The sequence below is a fragment of the Podarcis raffonei genome, chromosome 16, assembly GCF_027172205.1.
Source record: "Podarcis raffonei isolate rPodRaf1 chromosome 16, rPodRaf1.pri, whole genome shotgun sequence".
In the NCBI taxonomy this organism is placed as follows: domain Eukaryota; kingdom Metazoa; phylum Chordata; class Lepidosauria; order Squamata; family Lacertidae; genus Podarcis; species Podarcis raffonei.
The window spans coordinates 3,056,213-3,071,061 of record NC_070617.1 but is presented as its reverse complement, the minus strand read 5'-3'; the positions used below and the strand labels follow the sequence as shown (position 1 = coordinate 3,071,061).

The window sequence follows — 14,849 nt, the reverse complement described above, 5'->3', positions numbered from 1 at the left end:
ACCTCGGCTAAGGCCTGGAAACAGCTTGTCGCTGGGCAGGCATCCAGAGAGAGAAAAAGAGGTACAGATTTCTGCAGCTGGCTCCAACAGCAGGCTGTTTTCCTGGAGGAGGGAACTGGCAAAAGTGCCAGGAGAGCTTTGCTGGATCTGACCAGAGCATAGCTGTCAACTTACAGATTTGAAAATAAGGGACCAGCAGCCTCGAAAATAAGGGATCAGCAGCCAAAATAAGGGATTTTAGTCAACCAGCAGCCAAACGAAGCCTCAAGCGGTGGTTCCCACAGCGCAGCAACCCGGCAAAGGGGATGCAGCAAGGAAAACCACCGTCACCTCTCCGCTGGGAAGCGCTGAGCAAAGGCGAGTCCCCAGGCAACGCGGCTGATTTGATCAGCACGAGACATGCAAGCTCCACCCCCCAGTCATTCTTAGACTCCTGATTGGGTGAGCAACGCAGCCAAGCAACACAGTTGGAGCCTCCCTCCTCCCTGGCCGGCAGGGAGGGAGGGAGAGGAGCTGCTTCCTTTGAAACCCGGGAAATCTAAGGGGCATCATCAATAAGGCAGAGCAGCGGGACACGGCGCTGGGATAAGGGACTTTCCCACCAAATAAGGGACGCTTGACAGCTATGGACCAGAGGCCCACCTGGTCCAGCAGCCTATTTTCGCTGGGGCCAATCAGATTTCCACAGGCAAGAGCCCTCCATCATCAGAACAGAAAACAGCATCCTGGATCAGGCCCATCTAAGTTCCCCATCCTTTTCTAGCAGTGGCCAGCCTGCAAGCAGGACGCGACTCTTGAGTACAGTACTTTTTGCACACCTGTGACGCCCCTGGGCCTGTTTGCTCCTTGCTGTTGAACTTAGAGGCACTCGTAAGGTAGAAGGCAGTGTGATAAGAATTTAAAGTCTTAGATATATAATAAATGTTCATAAATGTACCAACCAAGCATGTACAGAGATCAGCACAAGGAAGACCGACCTGAAACCATTTTTGGTTCCCAAACTGACCAAATGTTTTTTTCTGCAAGATCAAAGGAAAATGGAAAAGCCTTCCCATTATCTTTTCCTTTACAAATCCTGTCTTAAGGGTATGTCTGTGTTTGAATAGGGTGAGCCTGTGACCTGGCTCAGGAACTAAGTATTTGTCACTACAAAAGACTGGCCAGGCTCCCCAGGGTATCCAATCAAGTGAGCATTAACAGGTAACCTGTCAGACGAGGTAAACAACGCACTCATATTTCTGCTGTAGACCGCCTTTTCTGTGATGTAGGTATGTGGGGGGGGGGTCTTGGGTTACACCCTTTCTGTGATGTATGCATGATGTATAGAGGGGTGGTCTTGATCTCCAGGGCAGGGAATTTAAAATGTCTATATATAAGGGCAGGCACACCTTGGTTCGGGGTTCCTCCTCCTTTCCTGCGTGTGAGGGGAGCACCCTGTTGCAACAGATCAATAAAGATCAGGCTTACGAGCTGCTTTGCTTCTCAATAGTCTCTGGTTGGCCTCTGTTATTTTCTCCTACCAATAGGGAACCCACATAAGGACTCTATATGGGCTCTTGGATACCCCATAAAGGAAAAAGGGCAGATTATTTTGTTTACAACAGCAGAGGACTCTCCACAGTTGGAAGCAGGGTGCTTCTGAACATGACAGAAAATTGCAGAAGGGGAGAGTTGCCTATGCGCTCAGCTCTTGCGAGTGGGCTTCCCACAGGGGCACCCAGGGGCATGCGGCGAACTTTTTCAAAGGGGGACAGTTAGGACCAGAGGCGCCAGCTTGTTAGGGTGATGTCACACATTTGAGCATTGCTCCTCCCTCCCTAGAAGGGATGCGGGTGGCGCTGTGGATTAAACCACTGAGCCTCTTGGGCTTGCCGATTAGAAGGTCGGCGGTTCGAATCCCCACAACAGGGTGAGCTCCCGTTGCTCGGTCCCAGCTCCTGCCAACCTAGCAGTTCAAAAGCACGTCAAAGTGCAAGTAGATAAATAGGTACCGCTCTGGCGGGAAGGTAAATGGCGTTTCTGTGCGCTGCTCTGGTTCACCAGAAGCAGCTTAGTCCTGCTGGCCACATGACCCAGAAGCTGTACGCCGGCTCCCTCGGCCAGTAAAGCGAGATGAGCGCCGCAACCCCAGAGTCATCTGCGATATTTTTATTAAATTTTCTGTTTTACAATTTAGAAAATTCATTTAAAACATCAATGACTTCCTTTCTTCTTTCCATGGTTCATTTTGCATAACATAAACTAAACCATTCAATATTCCCTTATCACATCCGTCAAAACTTATTTACACTGTTGAATTTATCTTAATGCTGCCAGTGTTTTCAAGTGTACACAATTCCCCTGGACCTAATGGTCAGGGGTCCCTTTACCTTTAACTTTTTATCTCCCTCCCTAAGCTGGGTAGAAGCTTCCTGGGCTTTGGGAAGGAGGCACCAGGGAAACATTTAGGAGACTATTCTAGTTCCCCAGTGCACTGACCGCACGCCAATGGGGACATCAATTTGGCCACTGTTAGAACAGGATGGTGGACAGCTTATATAGTAATAATAATAATAATAATAAATTATTATTTATACCGCACCCAACTGACTGGGTTTCCCCAGCCACTCTGGGCGGCTTCCAACAAAATATTAAAATACAGTAATGCATCAAACATTAAAAGCTTCCCTAAACAGGGCTGCCTTCAGATGTCTTCTAAAAGTGTGGTAGTTGTTCTTCTCTTTGACATCTGATGGGAGGGCGTTCCACAGGGCGGGCGCCACCACCGAGAAGGCCCTCTGCCTGGTTCCCTGTAACTTGGCTTCTCACAGCGAGGGAACCGCCAGAAGGCCCTTGGAGCTGGACCTCAGTGTCCGGGCAGAACGATGGGGGTGGAGACACTCCTTTGTGCCTGATAATGCCCCTCTGCGCAGGAAAAAAGATTGCAGAGGACCCTTCAAAATGCTGTCACTGCACAGAGAAGTGGGGAAAGCATAATGCAGCGTTGTTCTTCTTTTGCTGTTATGCACAGCTGATGCCTGCCCCCCTTCGGGGTCTCTCCCATTGAACTTTCCCTGCTTCCAATTAGAGGATTGGCCTTCGCCATCCCTAGAAAAAGCTGGCAGTGTCGCATGGAGGCGTTCTCATGAGTGATGGCGCCAAACATTCGTGGTTGGTCCATTTCCGTCCCCCCCCCGCGCACCACCCCGGCCGTCTTACACAGGCAGAAAAGAAAGTGACAGTGCGGTGATATGATTAAGGTTAACGAGCTGCTGATTACCCAGCGCAGAGCATAATTTGGGTGACAAGGTTTCTGGAATGATGCGCTGCAGCAAATCGCTTGTGGGGCTGCGGAAGAATGGGAGCTGGCTGGCTTCCACCCTTTACCCTGCAGGATTGGCGTTCCAAACTGGTGTGGTTTGGTACAGGATTCCCACAGCCTGAAGGGGGAAAAGTTTGATGATGTATGATTGCTGCAGGGAGAGGTTGTCAATACAGGATTGTTTTGACCTTAAAAGTGCAGGTCCTATATTTTCTGTTCCTTGTTTATTTGTTTGTTTTGCTGCACAATAAAATATTTAATAACAACTTTTTAAAAAAGCCATTTGAACAGGGTGGCGTATCCGAAGAAGAGATTAACATTCCACACTCTGGCGATTCACATAGTTTGTAAATTAAATGAATTGCACTTGCAACGGTGCTGTGGTCTAAACCACTGAGCTTGCCGATTGGAAGGTCGGCGGTCCAGCTTCTGCCAACCTAGCAGTTCGAAAGCACACCAGTGTGAGTAGATAAATAGATACCAATGCGGCGGGAAGGTAAATGGCATTTCTGTGCACTCTGGCACTCGTCACGGTGTCCTGTTGCGCCAGAAGTGATTTAGTCATGTTGGCCCCATGACCCAGAAAAGCTATCTGTGGACAAACGCCGGCTCCCCCGGCCTGAAGCAAGATCAGCACCGCACCCATTAGTCGAATTTGACTGGACTTAACTGTCCTTTACCTTTACCTTTTACCTGCTTCCACGATGGTTTTGTTCTGTCTTCACTTTCAGAGGGAGTATTCCTTTGAATACCAGTTGCTGGGAACTGCAAGTGGCGAGAACATTATTGCTCTCAGGTCCGGTTTGCAGGTTTCAATCTACTTGGCTACTCCAAGAGAAGGATAACAGAATCGTAGAATTGTCCTCAGGGTCATCCAGTCCAACCCTCTGCAGTGCAGGAATCACAGCTAAATAATCTCTGACAGATGGCCATCTAACCTCTGCTTTAAAAACTCTAGATGGACCTTTGTCTTGATCCGGCAGGACTTTTCTCATGTTCTTGGCGTGTAAGTGTATTGTATGTAATAGGATTTTCAACTGCAACAATTATCAGGTGTCTTGAAAGAGCCAGCAGTTCACTGAACTGTTGTTGTTGTTGTTCAGTTGTTTAGTCATGTCTGACTCTTCTTGACCCCCTGGACCAGAGCACACCAGGCCCTCCTGTCTTCCACTGCCTCCCGCAGTTTGGTCAAACTCATGCTGGTAGCTTCGAGAACACTGTCCCACCATCTCGTCCTCTGTCATCCCCTTCTCCTTGCACCCTCCATCTTTCCCAACATCAGGGTCTTTTCCAGGGAGTCTTCTCTTCTCAGGAGGTGGCCAAAGTCTTGGAGCCTCAGCTTCAGGATCTGTCCTTCCAGTGAGCACTCAGGGCTGATTTCCTTCAGAATGGAGAGGTTGGATCTTCTTGCAGGCCATGGGACTCTCCATGGGACTCGCTGAACTACTGGATTGTAAAAGCTGCGCAGTCCACACTCTTGAGGGAGTTTTGGACTTCGGTTTCACCAGGGGTGGAAGAAGAGTGTTGGTATTTCCTTCTGATCTGATCTGATCTACAGAACTCTTGAAACACCTGATAGGAAACGGACCTGCTATTTGCTTTAGTATGTGTACAAGCAAACAGAAGGCCTGAAGACCCCCCCCATCAGACATTGATGTTTAAGCTCTGGATTTTCTTCTGACTCTTGCCAGTCGGCCCCACAAAGGGAGCAGTCCACACCATTCAAGGTTTAAGTGATCCCAGCAGACTGCTTAAGATGGTGATGTCTCGGCTAAGATTTCTTAGTATACCCTTTTTTTTTTTGTCCTGCCTTACTTTTAAAACTGTGCAGGACCAATGACTGCAGAGCATATGAATGCAACTGGTGCAGCCACTGTTGGGATGATCGAAGAACCACATTCCCTACTTTCATCTGTCGTGGGAGACAGGTTCAAACTTCCTGACCGCTGCTCCAGAGAGAGAGAGAGAACATACTCCCCTACCGCAGCGGCAGACAATAAACACTTGTTCTTAATTTGTTATCTCCGGCGATGGGTCTGGCAAATTAGTTAGGGCCAAAGGAGAGGGATGCGTCGTTCTGCAGCGAGCCGTCCGGTTCCTGGGGAGTTGTGTGCATTCAAGGCCCAGGGCAGAAAAGCAGAGCAAGTTTCTCCGCCACCGTGAAAACACAGGCTGGTCCAGATCGAAGCATACCTGTTCTTTGCCCACCTCTGCCCTGTCGATCCGGCTGTTCTTTTCCGCCATTCTCCCCTGCTGCCTGGTGCGGAGGAAGGGGCCCTCCGGGGGAACGCTTGGCAGCGGCGGCAGGTGATAAAATGGTCAGCGGAAGGGAAGGAGACAGGCCCGACAGGAGCCCAAGGTGAGAGGTGGCGTGCCGTCTTTGCATTGCCGCCTGGAAGGGGAATCGGTGAGGTGAGCTCTGCATCCAGGTGTCAGGAGCGGTAATGCTCAAACCAGACTGTGCAAAGCTTCTCCGCGGCTGTGCCAGCATCACCAACGGTGTAGAAACTGAAGGGAATGTGACGGGTCCAAATCGAGTGATCCAAATGTTCCCTGCTGTTGAGCATTATCTTCTTATTTCCCCCCTCTATGTTGACAGGCAAGTGACCATGGTGACCGGCATTTGTTCTGTTTGCCGCGAAGGGTTGCATGGTGATTCTTGCCAAACTTACCTGCAGCAGACTAGTTTCTGGACTGAGCTGGAAGCACAACTTCACTTTTACACACACCTTCCACATATTTTATTTTAGAGCTAGTAAGAGAAGGAACTTCCCAGGGTTAAAGAGAGCATCTCCTGTATTTGTGGGCATGTTGTTGTTGACGACGACGACGACGACGACGACGACGACGACAACAACAACAACAACAACAACAACAACAACAACAACAACAACAACATGTATGCATACTCCGCCCATCTGGCTGGATTTTCCCAGCCACTCTGGGTGGCTTCCAACAAAAGATTAAAAATACATTAAAACACCAGACAACAAACAACAACAACAACAACAATTTATTATTTGTATCCCGCCCATCTGTCTAGGTTTCCCCAGCCACTCTGGGCGGCTTCCAACAAAGATTAAAAATACATTAAACATCAGACATTAAAAACTTCCCTGAACAGGGCTGCCTTCAGATGTCTTCTAAACATCAGATAGTTGTTTATTTCCTTGACATCTGACGGGAGGGCGTTCCGCAGGGTGGGCGCCACCACCGAGAAGGCCCTCTGCCTGGTTCCCTGTAACGTGGCTTCTCGCAGGGAGGGAACCGCCAGAAGGCCCTCGGCGCTGGACCTCCTTATTTGAAGGAAGCAGAGCAGGGGCTCAGAACAGGGACTCTCACAGAGATGCAACAGGAGTTTTCTCCTCTGACGGTGGCTAAAGGTGCCTTGCGCCTCAATCAGGAATAATGGACTGCTCCAATTGCACCTGACACATAACAGCACAAAATTAGGTGTCGCTGGTTTGGTAGGCAGGGAGGCTGGAGAAGAGAATGAGAGGCAGTGGATCCCTTCCTTCGTAGTGCTGCTGTTTACTCCAGGTAGCACACAGTAGAGGTCTTTACAGGAATAGGAGACACAAAGGAGGTGGAAGTTATATCTCTTGACTAGACCAGTTTAGGTCTGTGTCGTGCTTTGGGAGCATGAAAGCTTTCGAGCTACACAGAACCCTTTCGCAAGGCAGAGCGGAGCAGCCTGCAGCAATCTGAAATGGACATGCAGCCAGTTGCAGTTGCTTTGAACTTGTCTAGAAAAACAAGAATAAAAGGTTAGCAGCAAATAATGAAATGATGATAGACTGCTGAGCCTGTGGCATAGCAAACAGAGTCTTGAACCTGGGTTGCAAAGACCTGCGTTCAAATCCCTTCTCCGTTATTAAACGAATGAGAAAAGCCCTGGGCAAATCGCTGTCTCTTAGCTTAGCCTCCCTTGCGGGGCTGTTTTGAAGCCAAACTAGACTGGCACCATATGTTTGCTGCCCTGAGCTGTTTATTATGAACTGTGAGCAGTGAATAATAAAGATTGCACTTTTATATACTGTATATATCTAAAAAAAGCCTGAAATTAATGACCGGTAGAGCCAGAAAGTGTCAAGAAGAATCTTAAATCTGGTTGCAGTTTAGAGAGGAGAATTGCCCAGGCGGCCGTAGCTGGAGACGTCTCTTTCAACTTCGGCTTTCCCCATCAAGGATCTAATCTGATCTCTCCGGTGCCCTCAGATGTGGCTCACGGCAATGTTTTCTTAACTTCTGGGCTCACTACCCAAAATCAACTCGACATGCTATCCGAAAGGGGTCAGCCACGGCCATGTCTGAAGCGCTGTTTGTTTGTTTGCAAGAGGGTTGCAGAGATCATGCATCGATCTCAAGCGGAAAAGGCTTCGTCTTCTATGGCCTCATCGCTCTTGGGGAAGAGTCTCCCTCGCCAGTGCCAGCTGTCCTGAGATACTCTTTGCCCGGACATAAGAAGTTCGGCTCGAGAACTTTTTTTGCAGTCGCCGATGCAGCCATTTTCAAACAGGGGGTCAGGAACTGGCGTCCCCCAAGTCAAACCCGGCTTAATTAAGACAAAATGTCATTCTGGCCTCGAGGAGAGCCGTCAAGAGTCAAGGAAAGGGGGATATGAGGGAACTGAGCGGGGTTCTTCTTCACCCACCAACCCTTCTGTTTTTGACAGGCTGGTCATCCTGACCACACGTCAATCTCCTAGCTGTGGGAATTCGGCAAGGCTTCAGTTTTGACCCAGGCAGCAACCCAGCCAGTTTGTGAGGCCAAGATCCAGCCTTGGAATATGCAAAACAAAAATAAAGAGTTCCATGGAGCATGTCCAGAGTGCTTTCTCCTCCCTCACCCACTGTAATTTGACCGTGTGTTGTTGCAAAATGACAAAAGGGTCCTGTGTCACCCTGAAGACCTTTATTAAGCCTCACAATTTTGACTTTTTTAAAAATAAAAAATGGCCTGCATTTTAAAAATGGATTATATATACAGAGTCGGTCACAACTGGACTTAATGGTCAGGGGTCCCTTTACCTTTTTATATATATACATATATACATGTTTATGTATTATACTGTATACATATGTATATGTATACATATATGTATACATGCATATATGTATACATATGTATGTATTCATATATATATGTGTGTGTGTATAATATAAATGGGCCACACAACACAGCTATCTTTATTTCCAGTTTTTAAAAAGATGCTTTCTACACTTAGCCAAAACAAAAGCTCTATGAAAACAACAAATTAAACAAAATAAAACGCCCTTTCTTCTGAAAGGCCAAGGCCTGGCCTGGTTGCTAAGGCCGAGGCAGCCTCACTGCCCGGTTGCTAAGGGCTCCTTCCAGCCCCGCCCCCTCGCCCGAAACTCGGCGGCCATTTTTTATCCTCCCCGCTCCTTTCCCGCCTGATGACGTGCGGACGCTTATGCCACGCCCACCGAGCTCGTGGAAGCGGAGAAAGAAGGGGGGGGCGAAGTGGAGAAGGAGGGGGCGTGGTCGCCCGGGGAGGGAGGGGCGAGCGAAGGGGCCGGGCCTCCCGGAGCGCCGGAGCCAATGGGGAGCGGCGTGGGCGTGGCCCCGGCGCCTGGCTCAGGTAACAGGTTGCGCCCGCCCGGGCAGAGGCGCAGAAGGTGTGAGAGGCGAGCGGGGCAGGTGGGGGCGGCCGAGGAGGAAGCCAGAGGGTGAGTAAGAGGGAAAAAAACCCCTTTTTGCGCGTGAATAAGGCTCTCTCCTTCCCTTCCCACCCTCCTTTTGAAAGCAGCGGTCCCAGCCGTGCGCCCCACCCCATTTCCTTTTATGGGTATCGCCCCCCACCCCAGTTTCTGCCCTGCCCCAGTTCACTGTCCCCAAGCGAGGACGGGCGCCCCCTTGCGGTTAAGGCTTCCCCCCCCCGCCCAGCCGCTGCTTTTATTTGTGGGAGGGGGTGGTTAGGGTGCTGGACCCCCGATTTCTCATTTTTGCCCTCCACCTTAGCTCCTATATCTCCTTTCAGTCCCGGGGGAGTTTGTGGATTATTAATTATTATTATTATTATTATTATTATTATTATTATTATTATTTGTTATAAACCCTCCTGCTTCCAGCTGCTATTGGTGTCCCCCCCTCCCCGCCGCCTTTTAAAGAATTACTATGTTTCTTTGAAAACAAAAAATTTTTTTCCTTCCAGTAGCACCTTAAAGACCAACTAAGTTAGTTCTTGGTATGAGCTTTCGTGTGCATGCACACTTCTTCAGATTCTTTGGAAAGAAATCCAGGCAGTATGTATCTCCCTTCGCCCAACTGCCCTCTCAGTTTGGGGTTCGTACTCCTCTTCAACTTTTTCAGAGACAGGACCCCCTTCTAAAACCCAAACGTGCATTGGATTGATCCGGGAATCGCTAGTGGCTCCAGATCCTGCTGGTTGAAGACCAGTGCTCTGGGGGACCATGCCTGCCCACCCTCTCCTGTCCTCAGGGGACACTGCCTGACCCCCCCCCCAACTTATGTACCTACCTAACACTGATGTTTATCACTGTGATTTCTGGGTTGCATCTAACTAAGTTCCAGTTTGACCCATTAGAATTCATCGACTTGCGTTAGTCACAGGGGTGGATGGACTTTGGTAATCTGGTGCCTGAAGCAAGGACAAATTTGATGCCTGCCTCTAAATATTTATTATTTTCACAATAGTTCCTTTTTTTCTGTATTATTGTTTTGCACCCCCTCAGCTCAGCGCCCTGTGCAGGGGAAGCACCCGGGTTGCCCTAAATCTGGCACTGTTAGTGGAGCCTGTTAATTTCTAGAGTGGAACTAACATTGAATACAATCCTCTTGGTGCTGTTTCTGGTTTTATACTCCCACCATCTAGGGGTGTGGCACACCATTTGTGATAAATACTTCCTGTGTGTGTGTACACACACACACACACACACAGTGTGTATATGGTCACTATTCCTGCCCCCACAATCTGTCACAGCCTGACACTTTCTCTCTCACACACATACACACAAAAAACACAATTTTAATCCTGATTTTCTGCCCTGTGCACACTGAATTCCCCCTACAGCTACACCCCACACCTGGAATTTTGCTCCCCCTCGTCTCAGATCCCCCCCCCTTCCAAGATTGCTGTCCCAGGGCGGGGCTGTGCTGCCTCTATCTTCCATTCTGGCTATATTTTCCCATAGTGGAACACCTTTAAAAAACGCCAACTGAGATAACTCTGGGGAGGAATTCTTTGCTGGCATTCTGCTTTCTGAACGGTGTGGACTGGCCTCTTTGTGGGGCTGACTAGCAGGAGCTGGCAGAAATTCCAGGAGCCTAAATGTTGATGCCTGGTTCTGGTGCCTGGGAACTTTGAAATCTTTGCTCGGTTTCCTTCCACGTAAAGTGGGAATAGAGATTGGAAGTGTTCCTTTACATTCTTTGGGATTTGCACCATGTTATTCCATCACATCTTGTGTCAAGGTAGCTCTGTTTGCCTGATGGGTTAGTGCAGGATAGCAGGAAAGGAGGTGGTGTTTTCTGCTGTCGGACCCAGAAGGGCTACAGAAGGTTTTAAGTTAGATGCACCTTCAGAATACCATGGGAGGAACCCACTAGTGGGTTTTCTCTGGTGTAAATCAGGATTGCACTGGGAACCACATGCGTGAAAGCCGCTCTGAGGTTGCCCTCTTGACCAAGGTTGGTGTACACAAGATGTCAGCCAAAAGCCGTATCTTAGCCCGTCATTCCTTTTGAAATACTGTATTCTGCTGCAGCTTTGATCCAAATTGAGGAAAAAGAATAACCTAGCTGGTTTTTTTAAGCTGGTAGTGTATATCCAGCCAAAAAGGGACTTTGATCCTGGAAGGGGGTCTGTTTGTGTTAGCTAAGGCTTCAAACTTTGAGCAGTTTTGGGGATGGTTTATTTTGATGCGATGTGTATGGCATTGGTGACCGATGGCTCCAAAAACCACCAACTCTGGATAAAATCCTCCTTTTATTAGCTCTCTGGACATTGCACTTTTACTGCAAGGGATGCTTTGATTGTGAAGGCAGGCCTGTCACTCTCTTTTTCTTGCTCCAAGCTTGCTCTTCAATAAATAACCTCCTGTTAATGTTCCCATGCGTGTAAACTAAAGGGTTCCCTTTATACAGTCACATTGGTGTTGGTAATTGCTATAAGGTAGGAGGCGCAAAATGAGTACTGTAAAACTAGATCAGGCTTCCTCAACCTTGGCCTACAACTCCCATGATCCCTAGCTAGCAGGACCAGTGGTCAGGGATGATAGGAATTGTAGTCTCAAAACATCTGGAGGGCTGAGGTTGAGGATGCTAGAAGAGAGAGATGTGTGCAAGCCTATGAGCATCACAGAACTCTTCGGGTGGAAGGGAAGAGTAACTGACTGATGCATTTATGCGCATAAACCCCCCGTGGCTCAGGGGCCTGAAACAAAATGAATTAAGCCTTTCTGGGGTCTAATCCAGCACCCCACTTTCCACAGTGACTAGAAAGAGGGCCACAACCCCCCCCAATTGCCTGACTGCAGCATCTAGTTTTCAGAGGTAGTGTGTCTTGGAAGATGGCGGTGCCATTCCCAAGCGTTTATATGGCTACTGAGAACAGGAGAGTCTTGCTAGATTAGATCAGGATGTCCAAGTTTTTTTTTTAATATTTTTTATTAAGGATTTTCTTGTTTTACAGAAGTGTAGTGCCTCGTATTTTTTCTTCTTCTTCTTCCATGTAACATTTTTACAAATCCGTTTCATTTGTTGAGGCATTAGGGGGAGAAGAAAAAAGAAAGAAAAAAGAAAAGGGGGGTGGAGAGAGGGAAGATGGATGGGGGTGGGGTCGGGTGGCGGTGTTTCTATTATGTTTAATGTATGTAGAGTTTGGTGTCAGCGTTGCTTGTGTTGTTCACTTGTGTTCCTTTGGTGGTGAGAGAGGTTGGGGTTGGCCTAGGGTGTGATTGTTTGCTTGTGATTGGCTGTGGTTATATCAGGATGTCCAAGTTATGGCAATCAGAGGTATACTGTGTCCAAACATGGAGGCTCTATTTAGACTTATCTTCCATTAATTTGCCTCTCTTTTGGGAGGTTTCCTGCCTGGCTCCGTAATAATTCCTGATTGCAAGCTCCAAATCCCTCCTCTGTTATTATTATGATTATTATTATTCATTTGTTGCAGCATTTATATCCTGCTTTTTCTCCAGGGATCTAAAGATGATGAACATAGTTCTGCCCTCCATCTCCATTTTATCCTTACCCTGTGAGGTAGGTTAGACTGAAATGCAGAGACTTGGCCCAAGGCCACCCAGCGAGCTTTATAGCTGAATAAGGGGATTTGAACCCTGGTTTCCCAGGTCCTAGTCCAACACTCCTAACTGCTGCACCTGGGGGATCAGGGTTCAAATCACCCATGCACAGTCTCTTAGCTTAATCTGTTGGGTCTGCACAAACCTACCTAGAAGGGTTGCTAAGGATAAAACCGGGAGATCCTTGCAGGAAAGGCTCAAGATACATAAAAGGAATAAAACAACTTTCTTCCTATCCAAGAAACAGCAAAGGGTTCTTTAAAAAACACACAGCTCCACAGTTAAAGGCAAAGCTGGTGTTGTTCCTTTGCCCCTGGAGGAAGGGATTAAAAGAGGCCTTTGACTACGTGACCTTTTGGAATGCGAAGGAATCCTATTATAAATCGCTTTGAGATGGGGGTGGAGGAAGGAAGTGACCCCAGCTATATCAGCCATGCAAAGATTTGCTCTCTCTCTCTCTCAAAGGATAGGGAACCTGATGCCCTCAAGGTGTTGCTGAGCTATTATTCCTGGCCATTTGGCTGCGCTGGAGATTCGGAATCCCAACATTATTATATATTGTTATTGCATTCAACATTATATATTCTTATTGCATCCATACGCCTCCTTTTTCCAAGGAACTCAAGGTGCTCCTCCTCCCCATTTCATCCTCAACGACAACCCTGTGAGGTGGGTTAGACTAAGAGATACGTGACTGGCCCCAGGGCACCCAGTGGCTGCGTGGGGATTCGAACCCTGGTCCCCCAGGTCATAATCCAACACTCTAGCCATTTGTACCACTGGCTCTGGTACACATGGCAGGCCTGAGGTTCCCTGATATATAGAGCAAATCTTTGCATTGCTGATAGATGGGAGTCATTTTCTCTCTCTACTCCCCCCCCCCCGGCTTTTTCTAACTGGAAACAACCCCCCTCACATTGAAGCCCCTCTGTTGCTAAATCCGGCTGTGGTCATCCGGCAGCAGACACGGAGCAATGGATCCAAACTACAAGAAAGAAGATTCCACCTAAACATTAGGAAGAACTTCCTGACAGTAAGAGCTGTTTGACAGTGGAATTTGCTGCCAAGGAGTGTGGTGGAGTCTCCTTCTTTGGAGGTCTTTAAGCAGAGGCTTGACAACCATATGTCAGGAGTGCTCTGATGGTGTTTCCTGCTTGGCAGGGGGTTGGACTCGATGGCCCTTGTGGTCTCTTCCAACTCTATGATTCTATGATCTCCCCCCCCCTTGTCCCACTCCCAAATTTGCAAAAAATTAACTGTCTTTTGATTTGGAACAGTTTAGGAAAGTTACAGTGAAATAAGATTCCAGCCTTAAACTGCTATCTTAGGCAGACGTACAGTCAACATTATTGGGTCTTACTTCTGAGTAAGGATGCAAGCTCTCTCTCTCTCTCTCTCTCTCTCTCTCTCTCTCTCTCACACACACACACACACACACACACAGAGTGAACTACACACTTGCATTGAAATTGACAATTGCTTTTTGCTTTCCTGTAACACTGCCCCTTCTTACGATTAAAATTTAGAACGACCTTCTTGGTGCGATACATCTTTGCATTGGAAAACGCAGCTGCTTTTGTGAAATCTATCCAGTGGAACTTTGGTTTCTGAATTTAATCCGTTCAGGGAGTCTGTTCGATTCCTGAAACAGTTCGGGAACCAAAGCGCAGCTTCTGATATAAGTCTGGTGCTTTTTTCTGTACTCAAGAGTACAGAGTACTGGCAATTTTTCTTTCTAGGCAAAAAGCACTGCATAAGACCTCCTGAATTCAGCCAGACTTCCTTCCATGTAAGTAGGGTTAGGATTGCAGCCTTCGTTCCAAAGTGACTGCAAAATTCGTCTTTTCTCCTATTTTTGTATGTGCTTGTAGGAATTTCGACCACCATCCTCTCTCTCCAGGTATTCAGTTTGAGGTTTCCTCTTACACCTTCAGGGTGTATGTCCTCCTCTCTCCCTTCCATCACCTGAATGAAACTAGAGTAAAGGCTGAAATTCTAGTTTTCCCCATGAATGGAGAACAATATCCCAGTGTCTGGGGGCTGCTGCCTTCAAGTTGCTGGGAGCTGCTGTTTCTCGCATCCATCTGGGAGACCTCATTGCTTAATTGGCTATTTCTGCAAAGAATTTGCCCATTGTCGAATCCTGTTTGGATAAAGTAAGCGGGGGCGGGGGGTGGACTTAGATCTAGCTAAACCGCTGACCTTTTTTCTTTTCCTTTTTTGAATAAAATAAATAAATCCACAAGGGCCAGCCCCCTGGA

At 47.9% G+C, this 14,849-nt stretch overlaps 1 protein-coding gene across 1 annotated transcript in view; it reads left to right on the top strand.

Annotated features, from left to right (window-relative positions):
- Positions 1 to 8,888: 8,888 nt before the first annotated feature.
- Positions 8,889 to 14,849, top strand: part of CGN (cingulin) — a 70,010-nt gene continuing 64,049 nt past the window's right edge. The window contains exon 1 of the mRNA XM_053369424.1: positions 8,889 to 8,994. The gene's annotated coding sequence lies outside the window, so the exon portion shown is untranslated. The remainder of the gene's footprint in view (positions 8,995 to 14,849) is intronic.